Raw genomic sequence first — 17,754 nt, forward strand, 5'->3', positions numbered from 1 at the left:
AGCATGCAAACAAATGTCAATCAATATGTAGTTAATATCAACAAAAGCATTTCGATACACAAAGTAAGTGTTCACCATCATAGTACATCATCAGTTAGTTCGACATCCAACGGTTGCTCAAGTGTAAGTACTGGCTAGCATTTACCCCTTTCAGTAAACCATCACACATCAGCATTATGATTCTAGACACAAGCTCTGATAAATTCTACCCTTGCTATATTCGTTCACATAGACTTCCATTTGTTAACAACCGAATATAAATATCAAATGCTTGTACTCACGGTTTGGGAGCTCCCTCCAAGAAACACATCTGTACTGCTCGACATCTGGCCATCCACTGAAACAAAATATTTTGAAACACACATGCATATAAAACGTTTTTGAACATCACATTATAGCAGTACAAATAAAAAAACAACTTGGTCGACTTACCTTGCTTTTGTAGAGTTGTGTCACAGAGGTGGAAATCTTCTTCCATGTGTAAACCAGTGACTCGATTCTGCAACAAAGTAAAGAACACATTGTACACCTCAAATCAATGACTTAAAACTTACCCAACTTTTGTTGAATTGTGGTTCAGCAGTTGCAATCGTTTTTACTCGTGTCCCTTCTATTGGCACCCAGTAGGAAACCATCTGTGCATGTGCAATCTGAAACATAGCAAAACACGCATGGTACAAATTAAACTACCACAATTGTTACACTTACCCTGTTTGAACGTTCTATTTACATCACAACAATGTTTCTCTTCTTGAATCATCTTCGTCGCTGACTGCATATACACCTGAAACATACAAGCATGCACAAACATACTATATACAAACTATTTTGTACTCACCATATGTTTGCTTTTCTGTTCATGCCAGCTTTCAAACCCAGCACTGTCAACAGCATCTTTTTTCTGTTCATGTCAGCTTTCAATCCATCACTGCATAAGCACTCCTGAAATGTTTTAAGGCAAAGCATGCATAGAACAAACATTCAGTTCAAAGTACTTACCTTTCACTTTATCACTGCCCTGTGCTCAACTCCAGAAATCATGACTGTTCACTTCAGCTGCCAGACTTAAACTGCCAGCACACATCTGAAAATCTGAACAAAGCATTCATGTTCCATACTGTACTAGCCGTATGATTTTGAGTTACTGACATACTTATCATCCAAAAAAAGAGTACATGAAAATCTAGCAAAAAATAGGTTTTCATCTGTTCACGAGTTATACTCTGAAAGAAACCATGATGATGACAAAACTCACTTTATCTCTTCTTTTGTCAAAACACAAGTGTTCATTGTGAAATTTAACAAACTTACCTTTTCGTTTCCCAGCTCTGTTCAAATGTCAGGTCTACATTTCATGTCAAATCTGAAAAAGATCTACATCGAAAAATGCATAGCACACAATCTGTGTTAAAACAGTAAATGTTTGTTGTATTCAAAGCTCCGTGTATTTTTCACTTTACACATCACAGACAACTGGCGACCACAAACGTAGAAACATTTCTGTACTACTCAAAACATTGCTGTATGAACGCCAACCGACATATTTTTGTTATAGACTTATAGTCCCTAAAACTGTTCAAAAAGAATCAAAAGCAGTTTTCAGTCATAATCTTTTATTGAATTCTATACATAGGCAATACAATCTACAGTACTCACCACAGCCCACTGAAATTAAACATCATGAAATATACATGTTAAGCAATACATTTATCATATTATAGTGCATATCAACAAACGCAATTCAATAAATTTTATGCATTCAGTAAGTGTTCACCATCATGTTACATCATCAGTTCGATTAGCATCACCACAATACATCAACTCATAATACTGGTTAGCATTGAGCTCATGCTATAGCTATCATACATCAGCATTCATAGACACTAAAAATCAAGTAATATCTACAGTACTCACCACAGCACACTGGAACAAAATAGAAATGTTAACAGCATGCAAATACAAGTAAAGCAATATCATATTTAGTACATATAAGAAAAGTATGTCAATACACCATCATATTACACCATCAGTTCGTTTCACATTCCCACGGTAGCTCAACTCTTAGTACTGGCTAGCATTTAGCCTTTTCAATAAACATTCAGCATTTCTAGACACAAGCACTGATTAATTCTACCCATCATATCATCATTCACATCATTCCATACTAAGTGTACAATAACAGTTTTCATTAAGCATCGTTAACTAAAAACCACACATACAAGTTAAATCTGCAATACTCACCACAGCCCACTGGAATAAAATAGAAATGTTAACAGCATGCAAATACAAGTAAAGCAATATCATATTTAGTACATATAAGCACATGCATTTTCATGAAATATGTTTCCAATGTTTTTACATCATCTGTTCGTTTCCCAAAGTAGCTCAGTAAATATTTTGTAACACCATCATCTCTCATCACAACATATCGACACTATATCAGTACTGAGTAATTTATACCCAACTCATTTCACTTCTCTATCAGTACAACAACTCAGCAATAATACGCCAGCCGCTTAAAATCATCATAAATCATCATACACAGTGAGACACGTCAACAGTCAAACACAAAAGTTTGTACTCACGTTTTGTAGAAACCCATCCACACAGCACGACATCTGAACTTCAACTGACAGTCAATCGATTCACACCACAACACAAATTTAATTGCACACAACTCAAGTCAAAGTCAAGTCGTCATCTCATAACAATAACCTAACACTAAAGTCCACCAGTCATTCAATAACCCGAGTACCAAGTCATATTCTATAACGCGAAGTCAATTTAACTCTCAAAGTACAAGTCAGTAATACTCAAATCTTTTTCATAGTAAAAAATATTTCAAAGTCATTTTTTTTCAGAGCTCACAAAAACAGGTCTGTCTTCGTCAAAGTCTATCAGTCAACTAAAATTCTTTCATAGTAAAAAAATTTAAAAGTCAAAACTTTTTTTCAGAGAACTTAAAAAACGCGTCTGTCTTTGTCAAAGTCTATCGGTCAACTGAACTTTTTTTGGGCGCGCAATTCAATTTATACTGACGCGACGTCGAAAAAACACATCCTCTCTCTTCGAGAGCCAAACTAAGAATGACAGAAAATCATATTAAAAATGTTTACAGTTCATGATTTGAGTTAACAATTGAATAAGTATTTAATGAAAAATCGTAAAAGCAAACTTACCTTTCAAAAATCCTACAAATATTGACTTTGTGGTGATATTTTTTCATGACCATACAAGCCGAAATAGTCACAGCTTGAATGGGCATAAAAATTGATAAGCACGAGTCCATCAAATCCATCCAGTATTTCCTTCGATTTACAGCAAATCCATGGTCTTCTAGTCTCAAATCTTGTTATGAGGCGTACTCAAAGCAGATTTTCATATTGTGTTTTTGATATTCAATGTTAAAACGACAAAATGTGAAATAGAAAAATATCTAGTCAAAGTTACTAACCTACAGAAGCATTGTGAAATAATCCTAGATCATATAAAATATGTGAGTAATCCATCAAAAATATTCACTAGAAGTAGTGTACATTTAACTCCGGCATTAACAAATCCCCGTATACCCGTTTATTTCTACATAGCCTGAGCAATTCAGGGTTCTAAGAATTTTGAAAATTAAATTGTTTATATGACGTAGTTTTTGACGACATGCAACTCGATAGTATTTTGCGCTGGCTTTATTAAAGAGCAACTATCGCGCTGTGATTTGTTTAACTGTGTTTTGTGTTTAGTGCTAGTACAACGAAGATATAGAAAATTAATATCAAACCACATATATCAAAATGTTCAGCACACTAGCGCCTACACAATGATACATAAATAGTATGGTTATGTGTACAATTGTTCTTGTAAATTTGAAATATCAAGAAAATCTGTGTTTGGACCAAAATATTACTCGCGCATTCGATTTTGTATAACCAAGTAGTATCAGTGTGTTCGCATAGAAATTTCTGTTAATCTGTTGAAAATTTCATTGAATTCGGTCAACGGGTTCTAAAGATATTCGACTTAAATCAGTCGCGAGAAATACCATTTTCTGTCGTCGATATGTTACTATCCCTTTAACTTTGTATGATGAGATTTTTTAAATGACGTTGTGAATATGCACTAAGGATGAAGGGTCAAATTTACGATTTTCAATAATGTGTGTTTGTTGGGATATGGTTTTCTGCCCGTTTAACTGCAGCGTTTAACATAAACATCAAGTATGTTACACCAAAATGCGCAGAAATGAATTCCCCATCGCATGATACAAATATCTCAGTACCATATTGCAAAATGAAAATCTTTTATTCATGACAACCCAAGTTTGGTCATTAAACAGAAGTTTTGACATATACTCGTTGATGTAATACAAAAATGCATAAACACACATTGTTCCTCTCTATTTGTTGGTTTTTGTACTGAAAATTTCATCGAAATGTATTCACGCGTTATCGAGAAAGTTAAGTTAAACCTCTTCCAAACAAACACAGTTTTGTGAGCTATTTGCTATTTATAACGTCATTCAGTTAGACTAGATACTTAAAAGTTCAAAATTTCTATGAGTGCTAATGTGTTGTCTTGAAGCATTTTCCTTGTTATCAGACCTATTGTTGAGTATCATATATCAAACCGTGCAGAACAGAATTCCCTATCGAATGATAGCAATTGTTATGTACTTGTTTTTAATGGGAATTTTTTTCATTCTCAGCGAAGTGATTTTCATGCGAAAAACTAAGCATTTTTACTATATGCGTTATTGTTAGCGAAAAATGATCCCCACAAAACTTGATGCTATTATCAGGTTTGATATTTTGGCGAAAATGTCATGAAGATCGGTCAACTAGTTGTATAGAAAACGCGACCTAAACTTTGTACGAAATCAGTGTTCATTTTACAGTACAGAGCGATTGTTCGACGTTAAAATAAAATCTAATGTTCAAGTCCGAAATGTGTTTAACACAAATCCGTTATCGGACTGTATTATTGTTGTGTTTAGACATAAATTAAAGTGTAATATAGCAAAATGCGTGGATTTGAATTTCCTACAAGATTATACCAAAGTGAAAATAAATGCTCTTAATGCAAAAAAGTTTTTTTGTTAGCGAAGTTTGTTACCTTAAATTTCTGATACAAAAGGTCGTGTTAGAACAAAACATGCAAAATAAATATTGTTGCTACTATTTAGTTGAATATTGTGTTGTAAATTTCGTCTTGAAATCATGAGACGTTCTCGAGAAAATGTTATTCCTATGTTCCTAAAAATGTTTTTTTGATTGCTAACAGAACTAACGTTCCAGTTATACATGGTTTAAAGTCAAGTCGCTACCCTGCTCAACTTACGACCAACACATGAAATACAATTCAACATACATGCAAAAACATGCAAACAAACGAACAAGCATAAAATACAAATTCATCTTTTAATTTGTAAAATGAAATTTATTCCACCCAGTCATTCCACTCCTACACACTGCACATTTGCTCAACCTGGATACACATGATGAGCAAAACGTGTGTCCACATGGGACCAAAGTACAGTTTTTCTCTTCCGCCAAGCAAACAATACAACGTTTGAACCGGCTTATCGCCTCCGCAACGGCCCGGGCTATCTCTGGAAATAGACAATATCACCATACATAAAAAAGACCCAAGCGCTAATTTTTCGGGCGTCTTATTTTTCTGAGAATGAGGCATTTGATCGCTACATGGAGAGAGAGAGAAGGCGTTCTTCCTTGAACCACTCTGATGATATGAATTGATCATCATTGCACACATAACACAAACAATAAGTTTTGTGGCCAGACATGAATGTGCTGACAGAAAACCATATTTTTCTAAATAGCCTTTATATACTTTTTTCTCAGCATTTGCATCATACCGGTTATGTTGGATGTGTACTAAAATTGTCAAATATTCTTCTATGCTTATGAATCTGAACCAAGAATTGGCTTGTGGTTGTGCTTGCTAGCTCACACACACTGTAAAATGTATTTGAATGAAATCTGGTAAACAGACATTGTCATGCCTGCAAAATAGCAAAAGTTTCCACTTTTTGTTTAAATACTGTTTAAGTCTAATGTTCAAGTCCGAAATGTGTTTAACACAAATCCGTTATCGGACTGTATTATTGTTGTGTTTAGACATAAATTAAAGTGTAATATAGCAAAATGCGTGGATTTGAATTTCCTACAAGATTATACCAAAGTGAAAATAAATGCTCTTAATGCAAAAAAGTTTTTTTGTTAGCGAAGTTTGTTACCTTAAATTTCTGATACAAAAGGTCGTGTTAGAACAAAACATGCAAAATAAATATTGTTGCTACTATTTAGTTGAATATTGTGTTGTAAATTTCGTCTTGAAATCATGAGACGTTCTCGAGAAAATGTTATTCCTATGTTCCTAAAAATGTTTTTTTGATTGCTAACAGAACTAACGTTCCAGTTATACATGGTTTAAAGTCAAGTCGCTACCCTGCTCAACTTACGACCAACACATGAAATACAATTCAACATACATGCAAAAACATGCAAACAAACGAACAAGCATAAAATACAAATTCATCTTTTAATTTGTAAAATGAAATTTATTCCACCCAGTCATTCCACTCCTACACACTGCACATTTGCTCAACCTGGATACACATGATGAGCAAAACGTGTGTCCACATGGGACCAAAGTACAGTTTTTCTCTTCCGCCAAGCAAACAATACAACGTTTGAACCGGCTTATCGCCTCCGCAACGGCCCGGGCTATCTCTGGAAATAGACAATATCACCATACATAAAAAAAAGACCCAAGCGCTAATTTTTCGGGCGTCTTATTTTTCTGAGAATGAGGCATTTGATCGCTACATGGAGAGAGAGAGAAGGCGTTCTTCCTTGAACCAATCTGATGATATGAATTGATCATCATTGCACACCTAACACAAACAATAAGTTGTGTGGCCAGACATGAATGTGCTGACAGAAAACCATATTTTTCTAAATAGCCTTTATATACTTTTTTCTCAGCATTTGCATCATACCGGTTATGTTGGATGTGTACTAAAATTGTCAAATATTCTTCTATGCTTATGAATCTGAACCAAGAATTGGCTTGTGGTTGTGCTTGCTAGCTCACACACACTGTAAAATGTATTTGAATGAAATCTGGTAAACAGACATTGTCATGCCTGCAAAATAGCAAAAGTTTCCACTTTTTGTTTAAATACTTTTTTCCATCATTCTCAACTATAACCGGTTATGTGGGATTTACATTAAACTTCTTGAATATACCTTATATGGAAATAGATCAGAAAAAAAGACCTAAAACAGAATAACATATGCAGTTAGTTTTTTTTGTAGAGAGAAAAATGTTTAAAAAGAAAGTGAACACATGTTCTTTTCACAATTTTAAATTCTGATTCAAGATAAAATATTCTACACTGTCAAATCAACATGATAACATATGTGTGTGCAATACAATTTCTGTACTGACCAACAACATGCACATTTTACATTTTTTGTGTTAATACCTTTTTTTGAACTTTGTACACCATAACTCGTTATGAATGGTTTGCTTCTTGATATTTAAACATCTATACTATAGGTACTCTAACCAAGTCAGACTTCCAATGGGGTTTGCTTGTTGATACACATATTTGTGTCAACTTGAATGAAAGATTGTTGTGAACAAAATTCACAGGTTGGCAAAAAGCAGAATTTGCATTTTGTTGTGTATATAGATTTTTTTGAGTTTTAGACAATACATATTTTTGCGAAGAAGACTTTGAAATGGACAATTGTGCATTCTATGCCTAAAATATGAAAAGTGAGCCTCTTTAGAAGTATGCTGACAAATCAGTTTTTTTTCACATAAAGTGTCATATTAAATGTAAATTTTGGTCAGATATTGTTCAACCTATGACATGAGATGAAATATTCAGTCACGGTGTTAGCAGCACTCGGTTACAAGTAAATACTGAGTGTTCATTCATAGTAAAAATCAACTTTGTATGGCAGAGTTTGATGTTTACAAATAACCTACAGTCAAAAAAGTCTAATGCCGCTAAAAAACAAAACAACACATATCAAGTGTTAAACTGACTGACTTTGTATAAATCAGAAGTTTTCACAATAATCTGAATTGCAAAACACATTTTGTAAAGAGCATATAACTTTTGGTACCAAAATCTACACAATATGATTTATCATGTACTTCATTTTTCTTTGTTTACATTTGAGATGTGTTGACATTTCAACAATACACGGTTTTGTCTATCACAAAAAAACAAAACCATTTTCGTGGTACTTGCTTGTCATATCATCCATGTTTTGACAGAATTCATCGTTTCTTGAACTCTCAATCCAAGAAAGAAAGCCTTAAAATGCCTCACATACATGTATCGATACTGTACATAGAACAACACCCATTTTTCGGAAGGTTCGGATGAAACTCATATCTTTGAACGTTGTATTTCTTCAAAAAGCAAAGTAAACTACAAACTTTTTCTAGTTTTCTAGAACTAATGACACCGCATATTCCGCAAAATTCGGCTTGTTGATAAAAATACTCGTCGATGAAAACATAAAACACTTTGTTTACATACAATTGGGGCTTTTGTCGACTTTGTGAAATTTCGTGTTTTGGGGAAGGGACATGCATTTCGAGTTTTATGCTGTTGAGTTGAATAACGGCATACTATAAAAGGGCGAATTGCATGTGTTTGAATCATTTCGATTTTTGAAACCGAACGAACAACACGCATAATGAGTGACAGAAAAGCTTGCGAGCAATGGATGTCAGGTGTGGAGAAAAGTGGAGGTTTCCAGGCATGGTTAGAGAGGCAGAATAAGCATCGTGGAATGAGTCGTTAGCTGGAAACAACAAAGCAGCTTGTGACAAATGGATTAAGAGCATTGGCGAAATGCTGCCAACTGTGTATGACACTACGTAAGTGATTGTGTGTCATAGGTGCAAAAACTTTTTTTCGATGGTGAACTTTTGCCGTAGATGCGAGGCCCTCAGCTGTGTGTCATGTACGCGGATTGACGATCGCTGCGAATGGTGTGGCGAAATTCAGGGCTATGGCCAAAACAGAGGAGCGAGGCTTTTGCATCTGTGATGGACTGATCGAGTGGACTATGTGGGCTGATCTAGTGGACTATGTAAACTGTTGTACGTTGTTGTTGCGAAAGATTGAATGTTTGAAATATTGATTGTTGCAGAATAAAATCGTTTGAAACTACATATACATAGTTGTTTGTATTTGCTTTGATTAGAGTTGGATAATATAGTTTGAGAAAACATACGACACTGGGTTATATCAATAACTAACGCAATAGCGAAATCAAACATTCGTGCACACAATAGTACTTGTTTTTCAACTCTGCGTTTGGTAGTTGCACGAATAAGTATATGTTACTACAAGAATAAGAACAAAACGAATTGAACGGTTCATGATATTTATTTACAACACGATCATACAAAACCTACTCATGTGTCTATCAATAGTCTTGTTCCTGGACCCACCATTCGCAAAAACTGGCAATTCGGTGAATGTTTATGGTGTTCCAAGAACGCATCGTCTGTAGATTTCCAATGATACAACACAATGCCACAACGAAAACATTTGCAACGGTCGTGTTGTCCCAAGTAGTACAACCCGCAAGAAGCAAGCTGGTATTTGTTTGGTTGTATTTGGGGAGACCAATGCTCAAACGTTTTCAGTCTGTCGATATAGTTGTTCATAAACATACTTGTTTCATTCGTGCAAAAAGCGTCGGTATCATCCATGATATGATATGATATTATATTACACATGCAATTGGTTATTTCAACATCTTTATACATTTTTTGTCTCAAAAATACTCTTGGTCAAACGTTACGAGTTTTGTTCTCTTGGCTTTTGAGCTCAACAAAATCCCATTAATGGTTTGAAGTCGTTTTGTGGGATCTTGGTGTGTCCAGCACAAATCATATTTCGGATTGATCAGAATAACCTCAATATCGACATAGTACACAATTTCCGTATCTGTCGCTTTCCAACATTGATCTCGCGTCGAAAATGTAAACTTCACATCTGGATAGAGATCCATGATGTACATTTCGACAGCTTTGTTCCACTTTTCAATATTCAAACGCAACATATGTCGAAAAAATCCCAAATCTTTGAGTTCAACGGCTAGCATTGTTTAGGTGTATAGAATCAATTTTCAAGTTACTACCTATATAACATTTTCTACCAAACAAACAAACACATGTTAACGTTTCAACAAGTTTATTCAATATTTTGCACATCGACAATTGACAGGCACGCAGTGACAGGTCCAGCATCGGTGCATTCGGTTTATACGTCGCTGTGTTATTTTGCCCACGCTGAGAAAGAATGGAGGACGTTTCGCCACCGCAATTTCAGCTTCCCAGTCTTCGGTTTTCGTTTTTGGAGTTACCACCCCGATGCTGGTATTTTCTGAAACAGAAAAAGCAAAAGTTAACAACTAAATGAACAATGCTTACAATAAAAACTGCTATGAAAACACAATATCTTATCAACACAACTTACTTTTCATCTCGGACTGGCTTATTTCTAAGTCCCAATTCTCAGTCTGTGGAACTTGAAATTTATTTGCTGGTACAGACATGTTGTCGCTTTGGTGTTCAAATCAAAAATGATTTGAATCAATAGTCATGTAGCGCATTTTATATTCAGCGACTGTTTGAGAACCACTAACCCAAAGTTGTTGTCACTTGTGTTCGTGTACAGAATATTGAGAATTTTGTTTGCAGTATTGTATTGACAAGAAACAAAGTTGTACTTTGTTTGCACCAAACGCTCAATTTCATCACGAAGTGTTGTTGAGTCATCTTGTTGTGAGACCTTATCTATTTTATCACGAATATTTTTTGTGCGAAATGAGTCAAGTTGTTTGTTCCAAAATTCAGTGGTGCATTTGGGTACGAGTGTTTGACCATAACGTTTGATTAGACACGAAGCCAGTTTGTCATGCGTATTCTTTGAAAATGTTAGTACTCCAATCATACTTAAGGCTTGTGTCAAGTAATAGCTCGTAGCTGCCATATCTTTGGTACATGTTCTTGAAAAATAAAGGTGACACTGATGAACCTCATTGCCGTAGTTATCTTCGTAATCGGTTTGTTCGCAAAGCAGAAAATCAGACCCATTGCTTTGAGAACCACTAAACCTGAGCTTCACAAACTGTATGTATTCAGGTTTAGATATATGAATGACAACTTGTTCTAGGTCTGTTTGTGTGAAATCAACAGGCAAAACATGTTTTTCTTTGATAACAATGTAACACGATGAATCGAAACCAAAGTTTTGATTAATGTGTGTAGCTAGCAACTCGGGTTGGTTTGCTTTGATGAGTGTATTCAATTTGCTTTCGCCTTTCCTTTCGCTGCAACGAGCCATTTCTGTTATTCAAATTCAACAATTTAGGTTTTTATCATGGAATTTGTAATACGACGACTTGTATAAATACTGCAACAAAAACTGAATGTGTCTCATTTACAATCTGACAACAGAAGCGACAACATGTCGGTCCAAACATTGTGCGAAAAATTCATTCGTGAGAAAAGAAATTTCAATGCGAATGGTCACCAAAAGAAGTACATGTTCAGCGTTACATGTCCTTTCACAGATGTAGAGGGACTGCGTTTTACGTCGATAACGAACAGTCCGTACGACTACTTAAACTACAAGCCAACGCTGGGCCATGTGTTTCTCGATGAACCGACACTAGCTGCGTTTGAACGATATGTCGATTTGATGTTTTCTGCCGCCGACGAAGAGACTGATATGTGCTACTTCAAAATATTGAAAAATGTAATACCAGTACATTTCGCAACTCTATACGAGCGCATTAAACAGGGTAGATACATGCAGTCATCTCCAACCGAAAACTACAGACTGCCAATATGCATAATACCAGTGTTGGAGTTGCATGGAATCGAGGAGTTCAGCAAAGTTTATTCTGTGAAATCGACTTGTCTTTCTTTGGAAAGGACTCAGATACGATTGAAGCTGAACACCTACTTTCTAGCAGTCATGACATTACTCGATTGTACGGAAAACGATATCGTGGAAATATTGGTGAAAAAAGGAGTGCTACCGAGTAAAAACTTTCAGCTTATAAGCACACAGAAGGAGCTCACGATAGGTCTCAAGATTGTTAGAAGCTGTGGTGAAATATACGAATCGTTGAGAAATGCTGTCGAAATGAGAGAGATAAATGCTACGTATAACGTATACTCGCTGCGACCAAAGTATGGATGTCAATATTTAAATTTGTGGCAGTCTTTAGAGCTTCTGTTTTTGACACATCCTTTGTACATAAAGCATTGGAAGAGTCTTTAAATTGAAACGGAGCTGATTGATGGGGGAAAGGGAAGACTAACCAATGCTATTCCTAATCGTAAACGCAAATTTGCTAAACATTCAAAGGATCAGTCCAGTCTCCCCAAAAAGATGCTTTGCAAAACACAAGAACAAACATGGAATGACTTGCCTTGTTCTGATAAGAAGGCGTGTTCGGAGCAAAACGAGATAATCAGTATGCCGGTCGATTTGGCAGTCGTGAAAGAAGAAATCGTGGAAACGTTCACCCCAGAACAAGAGGTACAAGAAAACCCGATGCCCGTAAGCGATATGTTGCCCGAAGAAGACCCATGTAAAGTTTATTTCATCAATCAGTGTCAAAACGAAGAACACGAAGATATGCTCTCTCATGCGGTTAGGACATGCATTCCCAACATTCACATCCCACCGAACTTTTTTGCATTTTGTGTGTCGAATGAATTGCTGACAAACGGCCTCGTTTTGTACATTCCTGCTGACTTTACATTGTAGACTGATTTGTGTTGAATATTTTGTTATATAGGTATAATATGTGTTCTGTTTGCTGAATGAATAAAAACCAGCAATGTTGCGTTTCATACAATTTGCCTTGTTTCTTTCTCTATGTAGCTGTGACGATAACTGCTTCAAGAAATCGCCAGAGCGCGATCTGGGTATATACAATGGTGCATTCTCGATCGTTTCCTATGATGATGCGCTAGAAAAGTTACGCAAAATTGTATATATTCCTGAGAGAATGTACATAACGCAATATGATATTCTCGAGGCCATACGAAAAGTCATAAATCAAAATTTGGGCGTGAAAGACAATTATTTGACAATTGATAATCACAGGGACAGGTTTTGTTTCCAAATCAAAGGCAAACTCTTTTTGATTTTGACCCCGAATATAGGTAGGATGCTAGCTACTGATTCTCTATGGCGATTCTTGGTACCAGACAATACATCTAATCATGTTGCAGACATCGAAAAACGCAGTAGCGATCATGATTTCGTTACATCGACAGTTTCAAACGAAATTGACACACACACAAACAGCGAAATGGAAAACACAACGCTTGCTTATATCCCCAACAATGGTTTGACAACCACAAAGGTTAACAAAAAAAGCACGCAAGCAACACTGAGAGTTGCACACGAAAATACCACTAAAACATTAAGTAAAAAACATAACACATCAGTTGTCAATGCCCTTAGCGATGGTTCAACAACCACAAAGGTTGAAGAAAATAGCGATCTTGGCACATCGATAGTTGCAAACGAAACTAGCACACAACAAAACTACAGTGAAAACCATAACATAACGAGTGGTAATATCACTAACAATGGCTCAACAACCACAAAGGCAAACGAAAATAGCGAAACAGGATCTGTCCTTGTTATAATCGAAGTTGTGTTTTGCATTCTAGCCGTGTTTGCAATCGTTCTTGGACTAATAGGATTTGTGTATAACGTTATACAAAAACAAAGGAACTAAAATAAATATAAAACACACTCATATAAACGGATCTTGTCATTCTTGATGTTCAATGCCAAGCATGCGGTCGTTTATCATTTTGTGTTTTTTCATTGTTGTCCGCGCAAACACAACAGTTCAAAGCGTTTCTTCTTACGGTTTACAAAACTGTTATTGCAATGTGTGTGATCCGACTAAAAGTATTGGCAAAATATATGATGGATCTTGCTACTTTATCAGTATTGAGCAACAGTTTAAAGTTGGAAACCAGTTTTCAACGCACGTCAATGTACGTAAAACTGTAAACAGCACCGACTATAATGCATACGATGTGGTTATTTTTGGACATAAAAACATTCATCTAAAAACGGTTTTCACTCAAGTAAGCAACGAATTTATTTTGAACAACATTCAAGGTTCTATCAAGATAGCGTTGTTCAACAACAAAGATAGGCCTGCTCAATGCGTTCATTTGTTCAAACGAAAATATTTGGGCGTATCATGCGAAACGGCTAACGTAGCGCTGTTAAAAGCGGATCGAGGAGAGTTTGTGACTGTGTCACCTTTCAATCCGCGTGCGTACAAGACATGTTCATTTGACGAAAACGCAGCAGCGTCGATCACATCACCTAAAACTTGTTTCGTGGTGAATGAAGATGGCCAGTGCTTACCAGCAGTGCTGCAAACAGAAGAAGAGTTTCAAAACGCTTTTGACTATCTGATTAACAGAACGCACGACCCGAAGGTGAATGCAATATCTCAAAATTTGATGTTTAAAATTGACAGTCTGAACGAAACGCTCGAATTAAACGATTACGCGATAGTTTATTCGCGAGTGACATATGATGAGGACAATACGTGCTTGTATATCGACGTGAATGAAAAATCTATTTCGTATGAAAATTGTACGACAACACGAACTCTGTGTCAAATTAGAATTCCTGGTATGGGACTGGATTCACCGAGTGACGATGATTCCAAAATAAACAGCTTTTGGGTCTTATTTATTGCACTAACATTTGTGGTTGTTTCTTTGGTTATAGTTATAGTTATTGCGTATGTGTTGCAAGGATTTCAATCTAGACGTTTACAAACTACTACAACAGTTCAAATAACAAGCGCCTAACTCGAGTATAAAACCATTCACGCAAAGTCAGTAGTTGTCATAACGTAAAAAAATGTTCAGCTGTGAGTTTGTGGCTGCGATGGTAGCAAATTACTTGGAATGCAAGCAGTTTGAGGACTCAAATGACACTCTTTGTGACATCGTCGAATGTGTGATTTTGCTTGTAAATAGCACTGTTACGATGCATGTTCTTACAAAAGATGAACTGGCCATAGCTTGTTTTGATGAAGACTATTTCGCCGAATTGCTTGAACAAAAGCTGAACAATGGTTTGAGCTGGGATGTGTTTGTGACTGCATTTGTTTTGTTTGCGGCCGTCGTACGTGAAATATCGAATTACAACGCTGAAGGCTTCTACCACCTGAATAAACTACAGAACGTGTTCCGTAAATATAGACTTACTGACTGGGTTGCAAATCAACCTGGTAAATGGACATCGTTTGTACAGTATTGTAAGCGAGTTTGTTGAATAAAAAGTAGAAAACAGACAAATTTGTGTTAAGTTGTTTTATTCAGTGTCGCATTCACATTCAACTTCACTTTTTATAGATAACGATATGTTTGAAATCAAATTTTCGAATAATTCATACTCATCGATAATGTCTTTGAGACCAATCATATCGATGATTTCTTTGCACATATCAGAACCATTGGTTTTAAGCAAACTGTGTTTCTTATCAACCACACCATCGCGGTCAAAAATGTTGAAATATAGTTTTGTATCGTCTGGTCTGTCCATAACAAGCATCAAGTCGTCCTCGTCGTCATCTTCACCCAATCTTACATACACATTCAAATGAACTGTTAGTCCAAAGCATGTGATTTTGATCTGATAATCGAACTCGGGTTGAGGTTCATAGTCAGGAGAAAAAAAGGAATATGGTTCAAATGTTTCAGATTTTGACATGCGAAACAATTTCACCCTAGGCTCCTCTGTGGATATTATGCTCATATGCTTTGATATGATGTCCCACAACTTATTCGCAGCAGATTGAGATTTGATTTTCCATTTTCTTTTCTGTATACGTTTCTGCTCTGGTGTTTTCGAACGAGCATTGAAGCATATGCATTGAACGTTCTCCATGTTCTAAAATGTGACCAATGTGGCAACGTTTACAGACAAAGTGAAACGGTTTGTGAAATAGATCGTTACAAAATTTGCATATAAAAGCGCAGCATAAAAAGTAAGCTTCATTTCATTTGTTGATGTTCGCGACTCTATTTCTTGGCATTTTGCTTATTCGATTCATCATTGAAGAACGAAACCCCGATTTTTGGGATCACAAAAAGACTAAAATTGACAATAATAAGAAGCCATGATTGTTGCTACAATCCTAGCGGTGAGCTGTATTCAAGACTTGCGATGGTGGTTTTCTTATAGAAAAATACGAAAAGAACACATACAGGTTATGAAAGAACTTCGTGAAGGCTTTCAAGCAAATAGTTGCTGTCATCGCAAAGTCTGCAAAAAACGTATGGCTCAACTACAGCTGGAGAAAGAGCAAGCGGTGAAAGACTCACGAACTTGTATAGTTTGTCGCAATGACGAGAAAACCTGTGTGGTAACAGCATGCTGGCACTTGTTTTGCGTAAACTGTTGCTGGCGCATGCATATGAACGGGAACAAATGCGCTGTATGTAGAAGTGAAATGTGCGGTTGGACGCCGATTTATTGGACCGATTAGAAGTTATGACTTTGAGTGTTTTTATAGTATCGATAAATAAACCGTTTAAATGCATGTTATGTGTTCGTTGTTAGTTTGGGAAGAAGTAGTATATTTGAGTTATGTAGTTTTCGATGGATTGAAAAACTCGATTCGACAGTATCTGACAAAATGCTTACATATCACAATGCTTTGAACATGAAACGTTTTAATATCTCCTTTATTTTTTTTTATTGTATGAATAAAACAAACACACAAGTTTACTGTTATTGTTTTTTATTTACAACATACAACATACTACACTTATGTCATTACATTTTCTTCTCTGCGCTTTCGACTCAGACTACGACTGAACACCTTTGTAAAGCTTCTCTTCCTAGGCCTTGAACGTTTTTCATAGTTTTCACTAAGTTCGTTGACAGACTTCGGTTGAAGGTTTTCCTTAGACTCGTTTTCTCTTCTGAGCAATTCGTTATCATACGCGGTTTTGTTGTGAAATGTAAGAAGTTGTGGAATGCGTTTAAGAAACATCACCACTTCTGTCATGCCTAGGTGCTCAGCGAGTTCGATCATGTTTACCAGACTAGAGATTGACTGCCAATCCGAGTAATCTAGCGTGAGACCGTTACATTGGTACTCAGACAGGTTCATGAGAATTTCAAACACGTTCATCAATTCTTGAACACTGTACTTCGGCTGAATCTTGACATGATTTGTCTTAACGTTAGTGAACATTTTCACAATTGCTGCTGGGTATGATCTTTGTTCTTTGCCCACATAAAATACAACCCTGTCTTTGCTTTGTTTAAGCGACTGAATGAGCTTTGAAGAGATTTCAATACCAATATCGTACTTCAGTTTAGTGAACAAGCGATTAGTGGCTTCGGTGTCAGTGACCCGTTTAATATCTTTAACGTTTATGGTTGACATGGTTGACATGGTTGTGTGTGGTTTGAGTGTTTCTATAGAAAAACTAACCTTAAATAGATTTTTATCGCAGTTTTCCAAACCGTAATTTGTGATTGTATAGACAGTTGAACATCCACAAAAAGTCATGTTTTTTCTTGAGCTGGGAATCACATCCTATAGTGTTAATCATAACAAGAAAAACATAAACGCCTAAAAGCGAGTAAGGACAGAGTGAAGTGTTTCTCGAAGT

At 36.1% G+C, this 17,754-nt stretch overlaps 2 long non-coding RNA genes across 2 annotated transcripts; both read right to left on the reverse strand.

Moving 5' to 3' along the window:
• Nucleotides 1-5,394: 5,394 nt before the first annotated feature.
• LOC127843207 (uncharacterized) lies at nucleotides 5,395-6,749 on the reverse strand. Its single transcript, XR_008032129.1, has 2 exons — nucleotides 6,623-6,749; nucleotides 5,395-5,602 (listed from the first exon to the last, which is right to left on the reverse strand). It is a non-coding gene; the product is annotated as an uncharacterized LOC127843207 (long non-coding RNA).
• A 3,483-nt stretch (nucleotides 6,750-10,232) lies between these two features.
• Nucleotides 10,233-10,687, reverse strand: LOC127843206 (uncharacterized). Its single transcript, XR_008032128.1, has 2 exons — nucleotides 10,535-10,687; nucleotides 10,233-10,441 (listed from the first exon to the last, which is right to left on the reverse strand). It is a non-coding gene; the product is annotated as an uncharacterized LOC127843206 (long non-coding RNA).
• Between the last annotated feature and the right edge of the window lie 7,067 nt (nucleotides 10,688-17,754).

This window comes from Dreissena polymorpha, chromosome 8 (assembly GCF_020536995.1).
Source record: "Dreissena polymorpha isolate Duluth1 chromosome 8, UMN_Dpol_1.0, whole genome shotgun sequence".
NCBI lineage: Eukaryota > Metazoa > Mollusca > Bivalvia > Myida > Dreissenidae > Dreissena > Dreissena polymorpha.